Source organism: Sylvia atricapilla, chromosome 1 (assembly GCF_009819655.1).
Source record: "Sylvia atricapilla isolate bSylAtr1 chromosome 1, bSylAtr1.pri, whole genome shotgun sequence".
Taxonomy (NCBI): domain Eukaryota; kingdom Metazoa; phylum Chordata; class Aves; order Passeriformes; family Sylviidae; genus Sylvia; species Sylvia atricapilla.
The window spans coordinates 6,659,079-6,669,241 of record NC_089140.1 but is presented as its reverse complement, the minus strand read 5'-3'; the positions used below and the strand labels follow the sequence as shown (position 1 = coordinate 6,669,241).

The window sequence follows — 10,163 nt, the reverse complement described above, 5'->3', positions numbered from 1 at the left end:
AGAAGGAATTAAATGTAAAAACAGACTTCCTATTTTGTGTTGGGGTTTTTCTCCCTCCAGCTCTAGGCACCTTCCCAACAGTCAGCACTTAGCTCCAGAGCACTCTTGCAGCTTTCTGTGGCAGGAGCAAGCTTCACTGAAAGTGAATCGTTCTCTCCTTTGCTGAGGGTTTATGTACACTCTTTATTACTGGGCTACCCAGACAGGGAAACTTGAACCCATGTGACACATCAGGATAACTAGCAAGTAGCTGTGGAGGCTTGATTCTGTTGGCAATCGGGAGTAATGTCACATTTGAGTAGATGATTTTGAAGAAACAGCACTGTGACTTCATTTGGGAAAAGTCTGGCACTCTTTCCTCTGCTTTCCCACCCTGCTTTGCACCGTGCCCCAGCCAGCTGGTCCTTGTACCTGTGTGGGCCTCAGTGCTCCAGGATGGCGGTGACAAGATGTCACTGCCTTGCCAAATGCTGGTGAACAGCCATGTTTGCATCTTGGCACTCTCGTTCTGCAGGAGCTGGCACAACCACTAGAGTTAATTTAAAGCTTTTGCCAGGTTTCTTTCTCATACATCTCGCTGGGCCTGTGCTAAAGACCTTCTGGCCATGGGGGAAATAGGAGAGAGAAGAAATCTTGGGCTTTGAATATAGGAAGGACAAGATTTTAGGCCATTGCACCAAAAAGAGGCCAAGCAAGGCTGTGAGGTTCCTGCAGTCGCAGACAGAAGTCAAGACCTCAAAGGCAGCTTGGCAAAGGGCAAGGAACGGATTCTACATCTCCTGTCAAGGGATGAATAGGAATTTTGACTTAGAATATTTGCACACTCTCACACTGCTGATGGAGAAGACCATGCTGTGGTGGGCAGTGCTGTCTCTGAGGCAGCTCGGGCTCCATCACTGACAGTTCTGTCTCCATCCCAATATCTCTGTGAGGAGGGAAGTGAGAAGGGAAAGGGTTGAGAAGAGGAGAGGCTGTTAGGGAAGCTCCTCGAGGCTTCGCTGATGTATGGGAAACAGGAGATCATTTGGTCATCAAAAATTGGCAGGAAAAGGGCTCCATTTCTCTCCAGAGCCTGCAGGAAAATGCCCATAGTAACAAAGAATGGCTTAGCTAAAACCAGCACACTCTGAAAAGGTCGGGGCGTTGCAGGAGCAGCCTGCAGCCACCATGAAGAGGAAAACCTGGCTGGAGAGGAGACACCACCAGAGCTGCTCCTCTGAATTCCTGTGAGCATCTCCTGGTGGACATACTGCCACTGGAAGCTCCTGTCACAGCTGGAGATGGGACACTGTTCAACCCCTTCTGGGAAGCAGGAAGTTGGTGGGAGGCCACCCTGTCCCCATGGGTGCTAAGCAATTTTGCCCATGATGAACAGCATTCACTTACAAGGTCATGGCTAAACTTTCCCTCATTTTTTATTTTAATGCCTTAACTTAGTGGCTCTGCAGTGATACTGCTGCCACTGCTTGCATTTCAATTACCATATGCATCAGTGGCACTTTTCTGATAATAAAATCACATTTTGTGAAATTATACAGCTGCTTGTATTTTCACCCATCAGAAAAAAAAATGATGCTTTAAAAACAATTTATGAATCCCCTAAGCAAATGCTGTAGACCAGTTGCATAGGCAATGAAGTTACAGAAGCCAGTGGAGCCAGGAATTTGAATAGCCCACACAGTTAAAGGAAGGGGCTCACCATCTTTAAAATCCATGGAGGCATTCCAAATATGATTATTCTGCAATCCTGTTCACAACAAATCTTGCAGGCTGACACTACATGCCCCTTCCCATTGATTGTATGGCCTGCACGAGCACTCTGAGCCTATTAAGCCTGAAGTCCCTGCTGCAGATAATAACTTAGACATTTCAGTCCCTCGAGCAGACACAAAAAGTACTTACTAGCACAGTTGTCAATTTTGTGGAAATGTCCTGTGGGATTGCATAAGTATCCTAACAACTGGCTGAGCTCTTTCCTTTGCTCCCACAGGTGTGGTTAAATCAAGGAGCAGTCAGTGCTAGCTGGAGGCAGGCAAGGCTCAGCTGCCTGCCAGAGTGTTTGTGATCCACTGCTGGCTGCTAAATGCTCAGGAAAGGTTCCATCTCCCACCATGGCAGAGGAGTCAACGAGACCCCACTGGACTCAGAAGGGAAATCCTAATATGCCTGATTTTCACCATGCCATGGTAGCAAATCGGCCTTTCTCAGTGGTGGAAATGGGAATTTCTGACATTGTCAGGTCTTTGCTGGTTGCAGATCAACTCACACTGATGTCAGTAACTCACCCCTGTGACCGAGCATCGCAGCACAGCCTGAAGGAGACTCACCTGGGGGCACCTGCTGGGAGGTCCAGCACAGCTCCTGGCCCAGGCACTGCTCCTGGCATCCCTCCTGGCACAGGGACAGCCAGCTCTGCTCCTCTCTAGAGCTGCACAATGCTCACATGTGGTGGCAGTGACTCCTGACCACTGTCACAGGGTACAGACACCCCTAAAGGAAACCCCTGTCTCTCATTCTGATCAAATCCCATAGCTCTGCTCATGGCTCTGCTCTGGTGGGATCTTGTGTCCGAGTTTTGTGTCAAAGTCACTTCTGTTTTGTAAAGAAGCTCAAGTGGTTTTCTTGCTCTGAATGAAGGACAGAAGTTGCATCCACCAGTCTCGGTGACACTTCAGCCACCCTCATGGCTGTCCTGGCTATGAACCAAATAGTAATGAGAAAGAGCAGCCTAAGAGTGTCAAAGTTACAAAACAGGATTTTCTTTTTGTGTTGGTTTGGGTTTCATGGCTGCTTCTAATAGCTGTTCTAGGAAACAAAATTTCCCAATAGTTCCTTTTCTGGTAAGACAGTGTGTGTGTGGTATCCTACCCCAAAGGCAAGAAAAGGACATTCTCTGGGTTTATTTTTTGAACTAAAACCATACTCCAGTTTGGGCTGTGCATTCCTCAACACAGTATGGATTGATCAAAGACACCATGGACAATGGGAAAAGTAGGAGGGAGTGCTAGAACACAGAGCAGGTGATGCTGCAGACAGGTGTTTAAATGAACTCAGTACTTATGAAGAAAATTCTGAACTATTCCTTCTGAATTTGCACTTTTACATGTAGAGCACAGCTGAATTAGAGCCTGAAGATGATAAAAATGCAGACACAGAATAACAAAGCTGGTTTTCTAGATCTTTTGATCCTACAACCTGTTCTCTCCAAAAGCAGGGTTTAGCTTCTGGGAAAATAAAGGTGACACAAACAAAAGTGCTTTCTGTTAGGATAAGAAATCATCAAATATCAGTGCAAAATTTCAAAGCCTGCTGAATTGTCAGTATGTAGAACTGGTCCTGGCTACTCTCTGCTCTGTATGATTTCAGTGTCACTGTTGTCCTGTCATTTATTTGAAGCCAAAACCATTATATTTGGGAAGCAGGTAGGCTTTCAGACTCTCCAAAACCAATTCAGTATAATTATGGGGTAGAATGTACTAAAACTAAAATGTTAATTCATACACAGACTAAAACATATATTTAGCTGCCTCCAGGATTCTTGTAAACAACAGCAATGCACATAAGACATTTAGCAGAAGGCATTTCATTTTGCAAAGCCATCATGACACGAAAGAGGACATTCAAAGGCAATGGAGAAATCCTTTTGTTTAATGAAAACTGAATGTGAGGTACATTTTCTTACACTGTGGCCTCCTGTCCCAGCTCTCCTCCCTGTCTGAAACACTCTGCCAAAGCTCAAGCAGTAAATCTCTCTTTGCCAAAAGAAGCCTGCTGGAAACCAGAATAAATACAAGTGGAGACTGGAGTAGAGACTGAAGCCTCATCTCGTTTTGGATTTGCCTTGTTTCCCCACAGCTTTCCTTCTCACCAGTTAATTGGTGTTGATACTGAAAAGCAGATCCGGATAATCCTGGGCAGGGTGACATTAGGTTTTGAATGCAGAAGAAAAGAGAGGTCAGAGCGTAGTCTTGATACAAAGACCCAAGCCCCCCAATCCTGTGAAACTGTATAAAAGCCTTAAGTACTCCTGAATAAGGAATTGCTTTTTTGCAGACTTTTAGTTGATGGTCTTGTTCGAGTACTCATTTTTAATTCATCAAAGGAAACATAGAAAATGGTTGAGGATGTGATTTTCCCAGGTTTCTGCCATGAAACACCAAAGCTGAAAGGTCTATTTTAAGGTGTTTTAACAAACACAGGTCTAAAAGGCTTGAGTATAGGGCAGCTTTGCCAAGCAAGTGGCCTTTGGCCTCTAATAGTTTTGATTGTGCTGTAGGCTGGGTACATGTTGTTCTCTAATCACCAGCTCATGTCTCAGTTTTGCTTATTTGCTGGAAGTCTGTGTAGCTGACATTCCCAAACAGGCCATGGTAACTCCAGAACAACCTATGGATTTAAATGCTAATGACTACAGCATAACATAGACAATAAACCTATCAAGAAAAACAGTGTGAAGAAATAGCTGCAGACAATAAAAATAAGAACATTTTCCGTGTAATATTAAAAAATAATTATGGGCTAATAGCTAACAGAATTCTTGCTAGCCCAGGTAAGTGACTGCTTAAATGAAAATTCATTACTTATGAACAGACTTGGGATATCTTGCCCACAACAGACTGCTCAAGTAATATAGATCCTGTTCATTTTTATCCATTCCCTTTGTCAGGCCCCAATGGAATTGTTTAAGTTGGACTTAGCACAGAAGCCACCAGCAGAATGCACTGAGTGTGCTGCTCTGTTGGCAGGACTCGAGGCTGTCAACGCAGTGAAAGGATCTCAGCCACACAACCCAAGTTAAACTTGACTCCTGCCAATCTGCCACATGCTAAATTCCAGTAAATTGCTTAATTAACGTAACGAAAGCAAACTGCACTCCAGTCTGCTCTATAGGGAGCTGAAAACACCCTCTCATACACAAGCAATGATGCCCTGTCCTTTAACGGTGTGGCCTACGTTCATCTGTTCCTAAGAGGCTCCTGTGTGCACACCTCTTGTAAATTTTTCTGTTCCACTGTACAGAAAGTATTTCTGGTTAACTATTTTGGTCGCCTCATTTATATTCCCTATTTCTAGAAAGGCTCATGCATATGTTTAATGCATGAATAGTTCCAGGGAAGTCAATGGGAAAATTTATACCTTTAAAGTTAAGGGTGTGCATACATCTTTACAAAGTGAAAATGGACTTTTCATCTACACCTCAAGGTTTCCTCCAGCTGCGCCTGCCAGAACATACATAACTGAACCAGACTTCCAACACTAATCCATTATTCCTCCACCTAGAAACTTGAAATCCACCATTAACTCTACGATCATTATATATGGCTCTCTTCCTTTTTCCTGCTTCTTTCCCAAATTACTCAGAACGTGGGGCATGAAAAAATTGCTGTGGTGGCTAGGAAAGCACATGCACAGGCAGAGCCAGGTGGTGCTGGCTGGAGGACATCAGACCATGCTGACAGTGGCTGTTGTCTCTCGTTGTGATTCCAAGGCCTGTAAAGGTATCCACAGGCTCACTGCACACAGGGGAACACAGGGAAATGTCCTGTTCCCAGCCTGTGATGACTGGCACTCCCTTCCACCTTGTTCTGGATCAAAATCCATGATCTAAACATCTGAACCCAGTCCCCTGTACTCTCCATGCCCCAGTGACTTGGAGCCCTTTCCTGCCACACAATTCAGTCATCATGTTGATGGCCAAGGACCACACTGGTATTTTTGGTATGTATGTTCCACTCAGGAAAAAGTCCAACAAAGTTTAATACTCTGTGTTGCAGAAAAAAAGTAGCTGCATTTTATCTCAGTTTATTTTCCTCTACTACAAGGACAGGCCAGTCAAAGAGTCCATGGAGTAGAAAAGTGTGCTCAGTAGAAAGCACAACTCCTGCCTACATGATGTTAAACTATCAAGTAGAAACAACATTTTTCACTCGGTGATTGGATTCCCTCCCACTCTCACACAAGCCAAGAGGAGTCTCTTGTGTTTACAGCCAGAGAATGGGAGACAAGCACTGGGCTGGTCTTGGCTCAGCTCGGTTTTTTGTTTGTGTTGGACACACGATGACACTCCCCTCTTCAGATCCAAGGTCCTAAAAGCAATTTGTTTTTATTTAAAACCAGAAAAGGCCGTGCTTTCTTACCAGCACACACGCTGGGGAAGGCTGACAAAGCAGCTGCCTGTCCCTGTGCCTCCGCAGAGGAGCTGGAGCTCCCATGGCTCCCACACAAATCTCGGGCGCGTCAGAGGAGTATAACCACAAACTTTCCAACCTTTTGCGATCGAGCCAGCAATATTCCCGGTTTGGCAACTGCAGGTCCCAGTTGTCAGCCTGACTGGGCTGTATCAGAGCCACGTGGACACGGGGAGCTGCTCACACAGCCCAACTTGCAAGACCGGTGCCTCAATTTGTCATGCTCATATAATAAATCAATTTGTTTCCTTTGACTAGGGGTTAGTCAGCAAACCCTGCCTCATGCTTTTCCTTGTACAGTAAGTCCCACTTCCCTGTAGGATTCCTGTGAATGTGGCCTTACCTTTGCTTTAGGAGAAGCAGCGAAATGAGGTTGGTTTTCCTGAGACACCCATTCTCTTGTGAATCCCCCCACCCAACAAACACCTGGTTTTTCTACCCATGGTGAACAGCTGTTGGAGCTGTGCTCTACCCTGTGTCCTATACAGCGAGTGTAGGGAAGGGATGTTGTCCTCCACGCCAGGCTGACCTGGATGTGATGTGGCTGAGCAGGAGAGCATTTCCCCCCCAGCCCCACTGCCACTCCTGCTCCGTGTCCCGGGGGCGTGTGGAGGCTCTTCGTTCCGGAACAGCCTGGGACACTTTCCCACTGAGCCAGAGGAGATCTGTCTGTCCTTCTGGACAAACAGGTTGTGTTAAGCAGGAGAGGCCTATCAGTGCTGGCATCTCTCAGTCTGCCCCGGCAGGGCTGCGTGGGAGGGCTGGTTACCAGCACCAGCAAAAACAGCTCCTTGTAGCCCCTTGGCCCCTCTGGCCGCACTTGAACCCTGGTTGAACTCGGGTTCAGGCGAGAGATTTCACACGTGGTTCATTCAGAGTGGGGCTTGGAGCAAGAGGACAGTGTCAGCAGCAGGTCCCTCGGCACTGCTCCTTCCCAGCTCTGGCTGATGGACTGCAAAATCTCCAGCCCCATGTGCTCAGCCGTCCAGCTGTGGGAGTAATTTCAGCTGTGGAATAATTTCTCAGAGGAAGTGTCTATCCATGAATTAATGTCTCTAAGAACTAATTATTGGGTAAACTGCATAAACAGTCCCTGGAGTGCCTCTTCAGTACTCAGCTTTTGGGCTTCAAACAGACATAGCAGGCAAGAGGATTTTCAAAGGACACTCTGTCTGGGCAAGCAATGATGTAGGTGACTCAGTGGTTTTCCCTCTCACAGCCTAAAAAGACAGAAAGATCCGTAGTTGTCATTTGGGGTAAAAATTTACAGCTTATTAATGAAAAAATAAGAAAAAAAAAAAAGCCATTTCTAGGCCAAATCATAGATTCTAGGCTGCCATCCAATGTCAGAAAATGTTCTCCTCCCAGCAGGGGATCCAGGCTAAAACGTTATTTAATACTTTCTGGTTGATTTTCTGTTTGGAATAACTGCCTTAAATGATTGGTTTTGGCCTGAGAAACTGTTTGCTTACCTGGCACCTGAACTTCAGTGATAAACTTTATGTCCTCCTCTGAGTATTCCCATAGCACACAAAGGAGGCTTCATGCAGTCCCACTAGCTTTAAATCTGACCTTTCTTTTTAAAAAAAATCAAAATCAGATGTTGTTCATTATCTCTTCAACTCCCATCTCCCCGTGAACATCAAAAGTTTAAAAGCCCTGCTTAAGCAGGTCTCCACTCCATTGATGGAATATCCTTTAATATTTTATAGCTCTGACTTGCACTTCTAAAAGTACTAATTAATCTCACTAGATAAAAACTGGCACAAAATGGCACAAGTGAGAATAGCTCCATCCTTCCTCACAGCAATCGTGTGCCAGTTCATCTTGGAGCATGTAATGATTTACTGTAATAGTTTTAGGCCCGTAATGGGGCCAATAACTGGCATCTGGAGCTGTGAGGCTCTTTCCCAATGGATGCCATTCACATATAGTTATTTAATTAATTAACAGCTCCACTACTGTAAGCCAGTGAAGAGTCCATTAAAGTTGGTTGTGGGTTTTTTTTTTTTTTTTTTTTTTAATATCTTCCAAAGTAAGAACATATGCTGCACACTGCTTTTCCCTTGGAGAGTGCTTAATGTTGCAACCTGTTTATCTTATGACTGATTTTCAAATTCCACCTTAACCAGCTGCTTTTCGCTCGACTTTGGGATTCAGCAGAGACTGAACTGCTGAGCGCTCGGCAGGAGCAGCGGAATAACATTCTACCTGCATGTGCTCATTCCTGAGCGAGGTGCCAAACCCCTGCAATGGCTGCCTGGCTGCCCTGTGCTCTTCCCAGACTGTACATGTGATGCACTTTCACTTGCCCATTTTCTCTGCTGAAGAAAAAAAATATATGAGGAAAAAAAAAAATCAAGGTGTGGAGTTCATGTGGAATAAGCAAAAAAATCACTGGGAAAGGAACCCCAGCAGACATTGGAGGGAGTTGGTCAAGTTTGTAAAATGCATTTGAGAGCTCAGTCCCATGTGAAATGTGGAAAAGCCATCAGGGGCTGTAAAGCCAGCAGGGATGGGTTTTGGTCTGGTAACAGTGCCAAAGGATTTTGCTTCCCAAATGAGGATTCCTACTCCTGAGGTGCAGTTAGATGCAAACCACGTCCTAATGGGGTGCTGGTCTGCAGAGGGGCTCGTCCATAAGCCTCCATCCTTCTGCAGGGAGCTGAAGCAGGAGATAAGAGCAGCTTCCCCTGGCCCTGGCTGGGCACAGGCAGCTCCAGCCTCGGCCACGCAGGGATGTGAGGAGCTGCCCCAGAAGGACGTGGTAAGACATGAAACTGGAGAAGCTCTGACAGGACGGGAATGTCATTTAGCAGTGACTGTCTAAAGTGAGCGCTGCTAACGTGGCAGGGCACAGCGTGAGCTCCCTGGTACTTGGCTCGTGAGATGTAGGACATGTCAAAAGTTACATAATCCCTGATGCAGAATCCTTTTCCCTGGCTGTAATGTTGTTGTGTCGTTCCTCCTCCTGCTCTCCCTCCCACTGGTCTGCAGCACAGCCTTCTGCCTGCAAGGCTTTTACTGGGGTGTGCTGCAAGGCTTGGGAAAAACAGCAGTGCCCTGGAGCAGCTGTCACCCAGAGCCCTTCAGCTGGTGCCTCGCCCCTGTGATCCACCATGGATCATCCTGAAACCCAGGGGAAGCCAACAGGAGCTGGGCTTGATGGCCTTGTGAGAGATCAGGTTCTCTCTGCCCAGATGTCAGGTGTGGACAGTGAAGAGCCAGTCTTTTTAACTGTGACGTGTCGTGCTCCTCCCTAGGTAGAGCCTCAGGCCCGACAAGCCCGAAAGCTCAGCACCCAGCTCACTTCCAGGTCCATCAGGGCTCGGAATTGCTCTTCAGCCTAAACCCCCGAAGCAACCAGTCTGTCCAGGCTGCTGGGCCATGGCAAGACCTCCTGGCAGGTCTTCCTCCTCCCAGAAGGGTAACAGCAGCTGCTGCTGCCTCTCAGAGCAGGGGCTGTAGAGGAGGGTGGTTCCTACATTCAGTTGTTAATGGTCAAAGCACTCCCCTGGGAGCAGCACATGGACCGAGTTCCTCCTCCTGTGAAAGAACATTCAAGACACATCTCCCACTTTCCTCAGCATACCTCTGCCCCTGGGATAATGCACTCAGCCCCTGGGATAATGCACTCTCCTCAGCTGGAGGGAGAAGGGACACTCTGCATTCACTAATGCTTGTGTCTGAGTGACCTGTAATCGGCACAAACTCCATAGAAGCAGAGGCCAGAGCTCAGGATCTCTCCTTCCAGGAGACTGCCTAACCAAGGGGTCACCTCAGCTACCTTCAGCATATCCAGGTACCCACGTTTCTAGAGGCAGCAGGGAAACAGGCATTTCCTGTCCTGAGGACAAATGTCTTGAGTCCTTTTCCTCTCCACCGACTGTGCATGGAGCCCGGGGTGACTAATGCAGTCTTTGAAGTCCAGCTGTTCAATAGCTACATCAAGGTTGATGAGTCCTCCCTCTCCTC

The 10,163-nt window shown here is 46.6% G+C and overlaps 1 long non-coding RNA gene across 1 annotated transcript in view; it reads right to left on the bottom strand.

Moving 5' to 3' along the window:
* The window catches only part of LOC136358485 (uncharacterized), a 1,172,843-nt gene that overhangs the window by 896,344 nt on the left and 266,336 nt on the right, over positions 1-10,163 (bottom strand). The window lies entirely within an intron of this gene.